Here is a 15,814-nt window from a genome sequence, read left to right on the forward strand (position 1 = left end):
TTGAGATGGCGAAAAGTATTTTTAATTTTAACATGAAAATTACTTTGCACACGGACTATTCAAAACACATACTCAGTATATTCACGGACAAAACTTTATTTTATTTTATTAAAAATACTTCACTAAGAAATGTGACTTTTGTATGTGACAGACTTGTAATATTAACTAAAAGACTGCCAAATTTTGTGAAGATATACCCTATATGTAGAGAGTTATAAGTATTAAATTTATGTCAACTTTAAACGAGTACAGAAGGTCACGTGACTCGGTCCAAGGGACAGAACCCGTGTCGAAAGAGTTAAGTCATTGAGAACTTTCCAACGCATCCAGTGGTTTATCTGCTCATTGTAATGTGAAGGCATCAACATGAGTTACTATGCTTAACTTTCAGAAGTCCATATGCAGAATGCAGAACTTGGCATGCCTTCTTTCTTTCTGATAACTACCAATGGAGATGATCAAGCACTCTTCAAAGGTTATATGCTGCCCTCTTACAGTATTCAGTGTATTAAACAATTGCAACTTCCTTAATACTCTAAAGATGACATGGTGGTTACTTTATTGGGCACGCTTTGCCTGTGTCTATGTGATGTCAAGTACTGATATTCTGCCCAGTCAAACACCTGGTCCCACAAGTACATTGGCATATTAAACCAAAACATCACTGAGTTGTTCTCACTGCATTGGGTCTGGAGTGTCAAGATAATTGTCAGTTAATGCTTTCAGATGTGTTTGATATCCTTGCATTTGCTTTTAGCCATAGCACAATGGATGTGACCATAATTTAACTACCAGCATTGGCCACTTCCACTTTGATCACTATACTTATAACTGTTTTACCAACCAGTTGAATATCCAGTTGTTCATAATTGCAGAATTTCATTCTTTATCGGTTGCATTACTGTATGAGCTAGAACTGACTGTTTTTTGGAAACAGCTATCTCTTGCATGGTGTCTATAACCATGTTACATGGTAACAATAAATTGGACGTTGTTTAAATTAGTTCATGGAACACCACTTGTGTACATGGAAGTACTTTTATTTCCTTCACAACATACACTCATGCAGTCCATTGTTCTTGGACTCAATCTGGGCAGCATTCATTGATTTTCCCTCGGAAAATCAGCTTATCCACTGCACAGGCAAAAACTGACTGACAAACTCCACAACCACCTATGCAAATATCCTAGACCAATTATCAGAAAGGATCACTTTATTTCTTTGGGTGACACCTGCTAGACTGAGCTGGAAATTTACCTTCTCTCATAAGTCTAGTCTATTATAATTTGCTAAAACGGAATTGGTGTTCACTGGCCATATTGAGAAGGTTTGGAAGATTGGGAGGTCCATCATTGTTTGTACTGCTCTGGCATCCAGGAGGAACTTAGCTTTCACCTTTATTCTCTTATAGGCATGTACTAGGTCCCACCTAGCTCTAAGAAAGCTGTGATGACTACTAGGCTACTCGGTGCAAAGTGCTGTATTCCCCAAAACAATGGCCAAACCCAGCTTGAGCTCTGTTAGTTTTATGGAACATTCACAACAGTATACACTGCTCATTGCTTATCATACTGAATTGACAATCCAATAATCGGCATCAATATCATTGCCCACTTTACTGTCCAGCAGCGTGAGGACATTGGGAGTTGGTAGGCATTCATGGGTTATTGTATGGAGCCACTTACCCTGTTATCCATGGAGTACTGCAAAGCATGGTCAATTTCTTTGCAAGTGCTACATTAATCAACAAGTAAAGTAGACACGTTTCTCTTTCCCTCATGAGTGGTGTCCAGGTGGAGGAATCTGCTGGGGTTGCAATAGACATTGAGTGAGCAGGCCTGCATAGTTCCTGCCCCAGCTTTCAAGACTGGTGTCAAGAGTCAACTGCCCCAACCAGTAGTCGAACAATCCCTCAAGTACACCGAAGCAACCAATTCTAAATGTTTATATTCCAGATAAGTTCGGGAGAGAAACCTCTTATAGGGATTTAAATCCTCAGTGGTATATAACACCCTATTGGATAAGCTTTGACGTGGGAAAATGTCACTGTGGGTGCTTTCCATACAGGAAATTCATGAAGAATAGCTCATTCACATTCGAAAATTGGAAAAAGAGTCAGAGACTCGAAAAGCATTTGAGAAGTGTTAATCATAAGAAGAATAAAGCAAAAATTCCATACTTTTGATATGCATCAGCTAGATGGGGTTCATAAACTGCAGGTCCTTTGGAATCGTGAGTATTTACATATAATCATCGAGTGACTGATCTTTCCTGTGCAATAAAACATTGCAATAAGAGGATATCAGGATGAGAGATCAGACGTCAATGAAATGCTCGATATCAATAGAGGCAGTTTCCTGGAATTATTGCATCTCATATGCAAGGAACTCCCATAGCTCAAGGAGAAATTATAAAGCTAGCTTGAGGCACACGCTCAATGGACATTGCCATCTACAAAAACAAGACACTAGAAATTGTATCTAATCTCGTTGTGGAGTGGATCATTTACAATGTGCTGATGAGCTGAAAGTTCGAAATAATCGTGTATGAAACCTTGGATATCAGCCAAATAGTGCAAGTGGCACTATATCTGAGATATGTTTTGGAGGGTAAAACGAAAAAGACATTCATCGGATTTTTCTCGACTGCATCAACTGGGGGTGAAGTGTTATATGAACTCGTGAAAAGGGTTATCAGTGAACTTTGCCTGATGTTGGAGGACATTGTCACGAGTGTTTCAATGGTGCATCTGTTATGAGTGGCATTCGCAAAGCAGTAGCGACTTGAATGAAAGAGTGCTCATTGCAAAGAATATATGTGAATTGTTATGGCCATCTCTTAAATCTTGCACTGGAGGATACTATGAGTGAAATAGAGCCACTTAGAAATGCGCTCAGGACAATCCAAAGCCTTTAAAATTTATTAGAAGTGAGTCCTAAATGCCATGCTTTGTTCAAGGATACTGGGGTAAATGATGATCACATCATTTTTACACTAAACTCATTGTGTGTAACGAAATGGTCATGCCAATGGGAGTCAGTGAAAACTGTCACTGAGCAGATGTCAAATATTATCAAAGTTCTTCTCATCTTAGCAGGTGATAACGATGCTAAGACATATGCTGACAGCACTGCACTTCTGAATGCTGTTTGTGATTTTGAACTCGCATTTGGATTGCTCCTTCTGAAGGTGATATTATTAAATACCAGCAGTCTTAATAAATGTCTACAAGGAAAGAGCATGGACATGATCACCACCAGGAGAAATGCGGACTTAACCATCAAGACCCTCAGCGACTGTCGGGATGAGAATAACTTCGAGTAATTGTAGACTACAGCACAGATCTTCACCAATAAGATAAAAGAAGGAATCAAAGGAGCTTGTTTCATATTCAAGGAGGCAAAAACACCAAGAAGTAAACCATTCCTCTGCTTGCAAGTTCTCATGAGCGAATCAACTGATACTGCATGTATACAAACCCCGAAAGAACACCACCATATTAATACATACAATCTAAACCTCGACAAAGTACTTTGTGAAATAAAATCACGCTTCGAAGGTAACAACTAAGGTCGTGTATCTTGGGGGACATTGTGCTGAAAGACTCACCTTTGGATGACAGCTTCAGAGTGGTATCAAGTTGTTATGACATTGACAAAGGTCTTCTAGAAGTCGAGAAAAACATATATGTTAAATCTATCACTGAACGTTTGAGCCCTCAGTTGAAGACCATGGCAAATGTTGTTTTAGGATGAACTAAATTAATTACTACCTATGCTATACAATATAGCGACCATCCTGGCATCACATCCAGCCATTTCATGCTCAGCAGAAAGGTCCTTCAATGGATTACAATGCACAACAATGGGACAAGACTGTTTGAACACTGTTGCTATTGTAAACACCGAACGAGCTTACGCTAATAGGGCTATAGAAAATTACATAGGCAAAATTATCGACAACTTTTTCTGAGCCAATCACATTGAGTTTAATAGTTGTATTTATTAAGCCATGTGTATTGTTTCATTTCCATCATTTTCGCATATTTAGGATGAGCATCATGTTTGCCGCATAGTACACTATGTATAAATATATTTTGGATTTCTGTGTCTGTTAAAGTTTAAGAAATTCTTTAATTATTCGACTCTGGTTGTAGCAGTATTTAGTTTTAGTCCGTTACAAACATATCATGTGTTTTTCCACCATCTTTAGTATTAAACGAATTTTTTCGTATTTTTGATAAGTCTGTTTCTCTTCAAATTTGGAATAAATACATTATTCAGAAAGTCATTGAAATTTTTCTTACTGTTGCCTTTATGTTTTTGTTGTTCATGATAGTAGATAATATCTATTCTATCTATGGCAACTCCACACTTACTGTAGAAAAAAGTCAATGACTGTAATGTTCTTCACTGGCCAGGTAAATGATATCTATATGTTGCAGCTAACTAATGTTGTGAGAGAATGACCAGTCAGTTGGTGGTGCTATCCTCAAGAAAGGGTATGAGGCTTCTTGCAATGATGGAACTCGTATACTTAGAATTTCTACTTGGTTTCAACATGAAGAGTTCACCAGATGTTCGTCTAGAGGGAAGAGAACTGATGATCAATTTATCAATCCAGTAGAGGCTATTGTTTAAGGATCTGCATACACACACAGTTTTTGCTTTGTCTGTTAATTAATAAAGATGGTTTCACTCACACCACACGTTTCCAGTCTCCTTATTTCTCCCACAGCTTAAAAATCAGTCAGTTTTCAAATTCAGATTACTTCATAAATTTCTTGCTCTATCCTCCCTTTATTAAGTAGTCCTATCTGACACTTCAGTGGAAGTCAGTTTATCTTAGAATACCAAGGGGTAGTAGATACTATCGAGTGACCAGTGTTTCTAGCCTTGAAGGTTTCTTAATTTGTATGTCCACAGCTTCATTCTGCCTTCTAATACAAGTTAAGTATAATCTGAATAAATAAGTAAAATTATGCATGATTTCACAAATAAACCCAGAATTTCATTCATGTTATCTGAACAATAATCATGCTTTAACACTATAACAAAATGTAGTTAACTTTACATTTTTCAGGAATAACATCGAGACTAAACATTTAGTAATGTCTAGAAAGTCTAAAAACAGTTGAGTTTATACCAACCAAACTTATTTCAGATTTAAGCAACTTGAAAACAATGTGCACACTGTGCTCTATTTGCTTTTAAATGAACAGGTGATCATCTCTTGTGAATTTGTTATAGGTTCTCTAGTAACTCATATCTTTTCTTCAGTAAAAAGCACATGTTCTCAAGTACTTTAGTTTGAAACTAAGCCTGAAATATCTTCTTGTGTGACAAATTCCTACCAATAGTTATTTATTTCGTGAGGCCTATAAACTAAAGAGAGTTTCACTATTTACAAGGAGCAGTCCGTTATCGAACAGTAGTAACTACTGAGGTAATAGCACAACAGCCCCGGGTAGTCTGTCATATTTAATAGTATATGACAATGTGTAGGTAAATCTGCGTTTGTGATTGCGTATATGAGGTGAAGCAAACATTTATAAAAGAATTGCACATAAACATTCATAAGTGTTGTCTAATACAAAATGAGTCTGACACAAAAAACATAATCAGAGGGACACTTTTGCATGATAATGTATGTATTTGATCTAAATTTTATACAGAGTTATGAACTTAACAATGAACCATTGGCCTGTGACGGAATATTTGAATCTGGTATATTAGGTAAAAGAATCTGCTGGAAAGAGATAACTGTAAAGGGATGTCTTACACACGAAAATAAATCAAAGTTGTGTCTCTGTTTAACTGATTGCTAGACCATAACATTTCAATTGGTCAAATGAAGAGAGCGAGATAAATTTGTCTGTGGAAAATATAATTCGTAAACAGTGTAATTGGCTTAAAAAACGTAAACTTGACGTACCCAATGTTTTATTGGATTTTGGCAGAATATTTTCGTACTTTCAAATGGAAGTATTACAGAAATAACCAGTTTTCTGATTGATATTATAACATTTTCCGACACAAGACGAGTTATAGAGCAAGAAAATGTGGGCTGTGAAAGAATACTGGAAGTGAGAAGTAACACCTTCATGTGACATATATGTGGCATATAGCTATTCTCTTCCATACTGAACTTGTGGCTGATAAAGTTAGCAAAGAGAGGCAAGATGTTAGTGATAGTAAGTTTCCACTCTTTGAAAAAAACGGACCATCAGAGTAATGTTTGATCTACCATAGCAATTTCTGTTGGTATTGAGCTTTGTGTTCTTGCCTCCCCTATTTCTTTCTTATTGTAGCTGGACACAGTTGATTCAACAACCAGACAGTATTAAAAAGAATGTTTCGAGGATCCAGGATAGTTGTCGACCATTATTATAGTAGTGATAACCTTGGAGAATTAAGCATTGGGCCTGAGACTTGAGAATGCCAGCATCATCTGTGTCGTGCAGGTAGTAGAGATCATGTTCTACAGGTAGGTTATGCATGAGCACAAGCGAGCCTGTAAATATGGTGTTTGACCACTGTTTTGTTTGTTTTACACTCTACTCCTGAAGGACGTTTTAGGACAGAGGTCTGCTGTAACCAGTCCTGTTACAGCCTTAGCCCAATCTTTTAACAATAGATTTTGAATCCAAACTTATCCTAATTGTAATAAAATTCTTAGCCCTTCTGACTATATTATGTTCAAGTAATCAGTTGTTGTTCATTCCTTTACCATTGTAAATCACACTCTAGAATCTGCAGTATGCCATTAAAAGGTGAAAGGTGACTACAGTTTCAACCACTTATGGCTAGGTATCTGATGTGCCATAGGAAGTGTCTTATTAAACCAATACTGGGAAGGCAACTACAGATTTTGTCGACTCTGGGTTTGGGCCATGACAGACCACAAAAAGTATCTTGGATTGACAACCAAATTATCAAGGATAAATTTTTTGTGTGATTTACCATGAGATAATTGAATAATCATAATCTATTCTGATCAAAGTACCTCTTTCTACTGAGGTACTGAAAAGAAAGACAAAATATGATTTTTTTTTCCTGAAAATGGTGCATGACATTAGGATCAGTCATGATGAATGATATCAATAATAAAAGTCATATATATGCTAGTTGTTACACAGTTTAACCTACACATATTTCGTAGAAAACTGTCACTGAGTCACCAAGCCACGGAACTGTCTTTGTCATCCAGAGACATATTAGTATTAAAGGTTTTTCTTTTGTTTTCTGTAGTGCATATGCCTTTTATGATTTTATAAACCACATCATTGATTATTTTCAGTGTTATATATGGCTCTTTCGAACACCTGCTTAACTTTGGAGCTTGGCCTTTCTCGTAGCGGGAATTGTACTGCCCTACCATATCACGTCAATGGAATCCAGTCTTATAAGTATTAACATCATAGCGATTTTTCATTACAATCTAAGTATTTCATAGATATAGTCATGTATGACATATTTATTTTCAGATTCACTAGATATCTTTCAAACCACCAATATTCCAGTACATACCAGATCATTTAGTTTCAATATACTCCAGTCACTAGATGTAGTTTTATTAGCAATAACTTCTTGTATGAACATTTCATTTCTTAGTGGTACAATGACCACCATCCTCGTTGTCATTGGAAGTTCAACCTCTGAAGTAGTAATTGCAGTCAAAATTCCTGTTCATAGACTGTGAACCTATCTGAAGTTAGCTTAACCTTGCATCAGCATCTCCACATGAAGTCAACTCCCAAAATGCATTCTTCTTCAAAGTCAATTACTTACATATCATGAGGGGTAGAGAAGCTTTCTATAGTAAGGGTACCTCCAACTTTTTTCTACCTGAAACTTTATGTCTTCCTGCTGTTTACATTAGTCCATCTGCTTTATGGATCTCTGGGGTCAATGTTCCACCTTTCATTTCCTAATTGGGTCAAATAATTGTAGCTGTAGAAGTAATGTAGATCAACACACAGCAAGGTTTTCTATCAATAACCCCTTAACTCCTGGATGACTTTCCTCATACAATGAACTTATTGTTTCATTTGGTATCTTTTTGGACAATTTTTTATTCCATATAGGCTTCTGTCTGCAGTTCTGGGCAATATGTCCTTTGAAGTTGCACTTGAAATATCTATTGTCTTGTGATTTATGTTTCCATTCTATGTGACTAGTTATCTAATACTTTCACTTCTAGACTATCATTACGGAGAGTTGATGTTTCCATATTTCTCAATCTGATGATCCTGTAAATTCTATATGGTGCCTTTGATAATTTATCTACAACCTTAATGGATTCAAGCTTCATTGTCAACTGCAGAGCTTCCTGTAAGAGTATACACAATTTAGGTTGCATCAAAAGTATAAATTTATTATATCATTATCGGCAGGGTATGCGATTGGTGCCTTTTAATTGTAGTAATTATATGGGTAAATTTCAGGCTTCTAAATTATATCTTGTACTGCCACAAAGGGGTGGGGTATTTTCCTTAAAATATCCATAATCAAAGTATATGAGAAATCAAAGTGCCATAACTTTGGATATGCAACGTTTAGCTAATTTAGGAGTTATATATCCTAAATTACCCAGAACTCACCATGAGGAGGTAGTTGCATGTGGAGTTCCACCCATGCCCACCCAACCACCCTTCCACTGGGCAATATAATTACTGGATTATGTATTGTTTCTTAGTATTAGAATTTTTTCATGATTTTGCGAGATTGAAGTTTTTCTTTAATGAATCCCTTTGTTCTGCGATAGCATCTGTTGAAGCGTCTGTTACTATTTTAACATGCCTTTTAATTGCTTGTGTGTGACAACATACTGAACTTGAAAACTGGCGTGTAATTTTGATTAATTAAATACACCAACTGCTCATTGCTTATATTTTTCTAAATGGTGGTTCTACTCTCAGTCCACATTATTAGATCAGTGTAATGTGGAGCTTCCATATTAATATTTGGAACCACAAACTGTCTCATTGTGCTTGAATTTGAGGTAGATCGAGCAGCTAATATTCTACGAAGAGCAAGTTGTCTGATAGCCTTAAAATCATCTCCAAGCATTGCAAGCAGCGAATTTTTCAGGTGGTCAAAATATGCATTTCTCCACATATTTCTCTGATTTAGGAAGAAAATGTGATATAATTGGAGGAATTTCATACTGTATAAGATTAATTCTTATAATAAAAGGCAACTATTGCACACCCTGCCGATTAGAAATTACAAAATAAAATGTTCGACTAAGTAAATTCGATGCATCCTAATACACATATTTCGTTTCAACATAATTTTCATGTTTTTCTTTGTAATTACACATAAATATTCCACGTACCAACGAATCGATCCTTTCACTTTGAGCATCCAGATAAAATACTTGGACACGTATTTTCAAATCTTTTACAAGTTTGGCTGAGATATATTCTTTCTCATGTACCCTGTTTCAGACTTTGTTCTGGATACTTCTTTCTGTTGTGTCACTACAATTAAATCTGTTGAATGAGGTAGCTACCAATGTTTGATAGTTGTTATGACTTTCAGCTGGAAGGCTATCAATGTTATTAAAGCTGGTCCTTTTAATCTGGTTGGAAGAAGAATAGCGTGTTGTCCACTATTTGACTTTCACCCTGGAAATTATTTTCAACTGAGTTTCATATGTGTTCTATAGTACCTATCCATCATATCCCCATGGGACCTCAATTGGGCAATGTTAATTTGTGGAACTTATTTTAGTAGTGTCATGACTGGACCTTCAGTAACAAGTGGCACAACAACAGTAGTAACAGATGTATAATAAATAAGTTCTCCTATTTGTTATTTTTCAGTAGATGGTGTTTTAGGTTGGAACTCTTAAGCTGATGCTAAAGTAAGTGAGGCTGGCTTAATCTCAAACATTTAACACATTTCCCCCCAAATGTTTTATTCTGTCACTGATGGTTTTTGCTACATCAAGATGCTATATATTTTCCACTTCATTTTGACTTCATTGATTTTGTTATTATAGCTTTGATGCATATTTTCATTTTTACCTTTAGTCTCTCTGTACTTCTGCATTTTTTAAACTTCCTCTGTATGCCCACATAGCTTCAACGATCCCGTCTTCAATCTGATTTCTTTTTATTTTTATTCTTATTTAAACAATATATCCTCTTTTTTAAAATTCTCTCTTAAATTCCTATCTAATTTTTTACATCTTTCTTCCAATTTTCTGTCCTTTCTCTTTGTTCTTTTTAAATGTTCTGTATCTTTTTATTTGTTCTTCTCTCCATTTTGTGTCATGTCTAGCATATTTCCTATCTCTATTTGTGCCAGTGTAGTCACTGAGATGAAACTGAAGTTCAGTCAAAATTCTATTGTGATTTCGTTAAAATTAATGTTCCACTTTAATTCTAGTACTATGGCTTTATTCTTTTGTTCGCAGTTTCTTTTAAGTGATCCTGTGAAAAGAATTAAACGTTCAGTCCTCGTGACGAGAACAAATTATTTTATTATCTCTTTTAACATTTGTACAAGCTTGAACACTGTCGGAACTTCTTGTAGGTCTACGATAAAAACGACATTAACTAAAGTAAAACAAGTCAACTTGTTTGTATAACATAACACAACATGTGTTATGGCAAACACAGATGCAAATATATTACGAAAACACACTGATTGAACTCTCTATATTGAAATTTACACTCTTTTATAAAAGTTAGGTACCTATATCGTACATATAATATACTTTCGATTATATTAACAAATTTTACGTCACATCCATAGAACTTTCTAGGTGTTCTATGCTCTCTATCCAACAAACACATTTCAAAATTCAAAATATAACTTACAACAATATGAAGACTTGCCAGCTAAACGCCAGGCGCAACACCTGCGAATTTCTGAGCAATCGAACCATTGAAATGAGCAATGAGAAGCTGTCGTTCTTATGCTTTAGATGGATTATGGATGGCACACAAGGAGGGGTGGTATGATTTTAATGTGATAGTCTTATGACGGAGCGTTTTGCGATGGAAGCTACTCCTCAGGGCTATTGTAAAAGAAATGGTCGTAAGATAGAGCATAACTGTATGGGGCGACATAGACTGTAGCGACGTAGTGAGGGTCCAAAATTGTTTTAATATCACATACTCAACCTCTGTACGTCTTAATTTGTTTTTATAAATATCTAACCTCTCTTCAAAGTGTCTTTTGAAAGTATAATTTGGTTCTTAAACCAATATTAGAACATTGAGTACCTTTGAACTTATGATTGGTTTGAAATTCCCAGTTGGGCTAACATAAATAAAAAGCTCACAAAACTTATATGATAGGATAACTAGGAAGTGCGGGACTAATAATAGTGAAAATATATTTATGTATTATAGTCCTCATCGCATAACAAGTTCTTTGTTATACGAGGCTAAAATTTAATCAATATTAAAATAAATGACTCTGGCGACATCTGGGAAGGAATAACTTGTATTAATGTATGAATTAGTCTTAACTGATATGCAAGTTAAGCTACGTGGCGTTTATGGATAACGTAGTAAAAATAAACTATTATTAACTTTTCCAAAGAAATGCTTGGTTCGATTAAACTATGAATGCAGGATTCTTAGAAGATGTTCTCTCTCGCTAAGTAATTCGTAAGTAACATTACTGTGGTTTCTCATTGGTACCGGTAGTAATGACTAAAGGTCCTAATAATAAAGTAATATTATTATTAGTATTAGTATTAAACATAAGAAGTGAAGAACACAGAAACTGTGAAAAGGCACCCTTTGGCCTGTCGTGATTGTACCATTCGTTTAATCAAACAACCGTATGCCTTTATCCCACTCCGACTCCCCAAACAAACGCTCTTCAACTTTCAAGCCTTCTGTTGAAGCTCCCCCCCCCCCCAAATCTTGCGTCTACCAAGTCTAAAGCCTAAAGGCTAAACTAAAGGTAACGGATTTCAAACATTCGAAAAATAGATTTGCTTATTAAATTCATAATGTTAATACAACCCGGTGTCCTTCTTTAAACTAAAAGGTAAAGTGGGTCTTAATCAGAGAGAAACAAGAAACAACCTTCTTTGACTTTTAATTTATATTTCATATTCTTTGTAGGTAGCACTCAAAATCCAGTTTGCTTCACCACTGGCAACAACAACATTGCCTGGGAGTGGAAGGCTTAAGTTTGTTTGCTCTACCAAAACACCAAGATCCTTTTCTTCCATAACAATATTAAATTGATTTCCATCAAAGTGGTCGTTATAGTTTAAATGTAAGTAGCCCACATGCATTATCTTGCACTTAGCATAATTAAATGCCATTATGACACTTGCCCAATTTGCTAAATGATTCAGATCCATTTGAAAAACAAAAGCATCTTCTTCACAGCAAACTTCATCCAAAACTTTAATATCATTACCAGAAAATGTGACAAATTTGTTTACCATTCCTGAGGTTGGCGTGAAGTCACAGCCTGGTAACGAGATCTCCCTCTTGACAAAGGGACAAACAATAGCGAAGAGAGTACAGCTATGTGTACACAATTTATATAGGTCTGCCGTATACACATGTTACTGTTGAAGCTACTGTGCAAATTCTTCAATTATCGTTCATATATTATTGCTTTATAGCCAATTGCAATGTGTTGTCAATACATGGAGAAGTTGTTGGCCGAGACATCAGCTATATATCGAGTAAAGTTAAAATTAATTGGGCTTGATTCTTGCCCCTACCAGCACCCTGCTAACACATGGATCAACAACCCAAAAATGGCCCAGTGTGCAGTACCCAGATGTGTACAATTATCTTGTATGAAAACAAATAATTGGAAGAAAACATTTAAATGATATAAAAGGAGCTGAACACGCATAGATGTAGTCACACTTTGACTCCCACAGCTCTCCTATTGCTTCCTGTATTCTGTGGATGATAGCTTTCAGCCACAACACTATTCTTTCCTTTTCAGTAGCTTGTTTTTTCGGGAAAACATGCACTAGAAAGTAAACAACCAGGTTGAACAAGTTTTAAAACAATTATCAATAAATTGTCTTAAGACTATGAATAGTATCCCACAAATGTTTGCTTTATGCTTACTATTAAGGTGAGCTGGAGGACTGAGTATAAAATAGAAGGAAAATTCAGGTCTTTTCAACTTTTTATTGTTGCAATGGAATACAAAACAACTCCTGATCATATTTGTACGTTTGTAATGACAAAAGTTTGTCGCAAACACAAATAGTTGTTATGAATATGAGTCTAGACAGTGGGCTGTTTGTTTGCCCCTTCGCCTCAGCTGCTATGCGGACATTGCATTGTGGGAGGGCAAAGTTCCCAGATGTCCGACCTCAAGAATTCCCTTATCATAATTGTTAATGTGTATCAAAAATAGTAAGTGCTCCAGAACAGAGTCCAGATTGCAACTCCAATCCCATTTGAGTGAACAACAGTTATTACAACCATCTGCTTCCTTTATTTTAACCAACCCTCAATCTATTGAACTAACTTATTCCTCACATTTATAAAAATAATTTTCTTCACTTGTATTTTATGTGACACTTTGTTGGAAGCCTACCATAAATCCATGTATATTAAATCTTTACTTGTATTTTATGTGACACTTTGTTGGAAGCCTACCATAAATCCAGGTATATTAAATCCACACATTTAACCTCATCAGTATAAGCAGTGACATCTTTGGATTATAGGATTTGTGAGACAAGATTTACCCTGTGTGAAACTATGCTGGCAATACAACAAAATTGAAAACTTTGTAAAGCTGCTTTTCAAGCTTTAATCAGTCTCTCCAAAACTTACCACCACAGAAGTAAGACTAATTGACCTATAATTACATAGACAGTTCATGTAGAATTATGTAGTGACTTTTTTTTTTTTATGTTCAAATATTTTTATTTTCAAGCTTTCGGCCCTCTTACTAGAGTAGATGTAGGCTCCGGTAAGAGAGCCAAAAGCTTGCAAATAAAGGTATTTTAATGTAGAGAAAGGTCTGTATATAATTCTACATATTGATTTACGTACATTATAAATCTTAAAAAACAATGGACAATTCATGTCACCTCTTTTAAAAATAGGTGTAACATTAGCCAACTTCCACTCTTTTGACATCTAGCCATCACTCAAAGATCCACAAGTTTTTGTAAGAGACTTACTTGTGCAAACCTTCATCTCTTTTTAAAACCCTTGGAAAAATATCTGGCTCAGGAGTCTTATCATTTTTGAATCTTCCCAATTGATGATATGTACATATGTAATATTTTCCTCTAGAAATTTCTCTGGATCTGGAATATTGCTCATGTCTTTTTCTTGTGAAAATTGAAGGAAAGAAAACATTTAGAAATTAAACCTTCTCATAATATTCTGTAATAACCCTTCCTGAAATGTGCCATTTTAACGTTATGTTGACCAATAATGTATACTTAAATAAATTGTTGCTGTTTTAACATTTTCAGCTTGGTGTTTTTCTATGGCTAATTTGATTTTACAATACCCTTTTTAACTTACTCTCTTGATTTTATATTATCTTCTAAGTCTTCTGTCCTGGTAGATGTTTAAAACTAAATTTGTAATGTTTATCTTTAATTTCATTTTCAATGTAGTAGTTTACCTTTTTCTGCCCTTAGGGAGTTACGGGAAGCTCTTTTTATCCATCCCATGTTATTTCCCGGAGTTCCAGAGATGTTAGAATCATGAATTGATTCAGCTCATTTACATTCTTCTTTATCATTGTTGGCTTCTCACCTTTCTGGCACTAATTTGGGAGTGTTGGCTTGTAGTGTTTCTCGACCCCCTCCATTGGTTCCCATAATAGGGTCTGTCTGTATTCTCAAGGATCTTTGGCGTCAGTGACAATTCGTGGCCAGGGGAGCAGTGGGAGCACAATTACATCACTTTCTGGACACCTGGAGTTCTTTCACCAGGAATCCATGGGTACTCCACCATTATCTGCACAATTGGTTGCCTTTTCACCTCCAACAGTTCCATAGCAAGTGAAGTTTCATTCCTAGGCCATAAGAGAGTTGTTAGTCAAAAGGGCAGTAGAGATGGTCGATCCCATTCTTCTAGAATTTTATTCCCATTTATTCATTGTACTCAAGAAGACAGGAGATTGGCATCCAATCATCAATCTGTCTCGATTCAACCAATTTTTAGATCCTCCTCACTTTACAATGGAATCATTTCTCTATGATGACACTTTGTGCCAGAGTCCATGTTATTGATGCTTATCTCCATATTCTTTAAACCCCTTCATCCTAAAGTATCTACCATATCCATTTAAAAACTTGGGTATTTGAGATGGGTCTTGCGTCATCTATGGATTCTTTATATAAGGCATCCTTTTACACTATTTTTCAGTATTCCAAATATTGGAAGGTTTTGGAATTCTCAGTACTATCAGGTCTGACCTTTTCAATTACAAATTGAGATTTTACAGTTGTTTCATATGCATGACCTCATCCTCTCTTTGAGCCCTTAGCTTCATGTTTTTGTTTCACCTTTGCCTTAAATTGTATTTTTTGTAGTTGCTGTTAGCTTGTGGACATCATCAGTCGGAGTTGTTTGCAATCCATGTTAATCAGACTCTTTATCATTCCACATTTGTCATGCTTTACCCCGATAGGTTTTTTCTTTCCAAGACTGGTAGTCAGGGAAGGGAAAATATCCTTCTTGCCAATCCATTTGCCAGCCATTTCTCACCTTTATGACTGCTCCGGTCCTGATCATTTGTTATGTCCTATTAGGGCCCTCAAGCTTACTCATAATTCTGGTTTTCTGGTTCAGATTTGACACGAAGCTATCCATCGGGGGGGGGGGGGTAG

General features: G+C 35.8%; 1 protein-coding gene across 1 annotated transcript in view; it reads left to right on the forward strand.

The window, feature by feature from the left end:
• The first annotated feature begins 11,444 nt into the window (after positions 1–11,444).
• The window catches only part of LOC106459015 (protein sel-1 homolog 1-like), a 158,103-nt gene continuing 153,733 nt past the window's right edge, over positions 11,445–15,814 (forward strand). The window contains exon 1 of the mRNA XM_022385395.1: positions 11,445–11,630. The gene's annotated coding sequence lies outside the window, so the exon portion shown is untranslated. The remainder of the gene's footprint in view (positions 11,631–15,814) is intronic.

Source organism: Limulus polyphemus, unplaced genomic scaffold, assembly GCF_000517525.1.
Source record: "Limulus polyphemus unplaced genomic scaffold, Limulus_polyphemus-2.1.2 Scaffold547, whole genome shotgun sequence".
In the NCBI taxonomy this organism is placed as follows: Eukaryota; Metazoa; Arthropoda; class Merostomata; order Xiphosura; family Limulidae; genus Limulus; species Limulus polyphemus.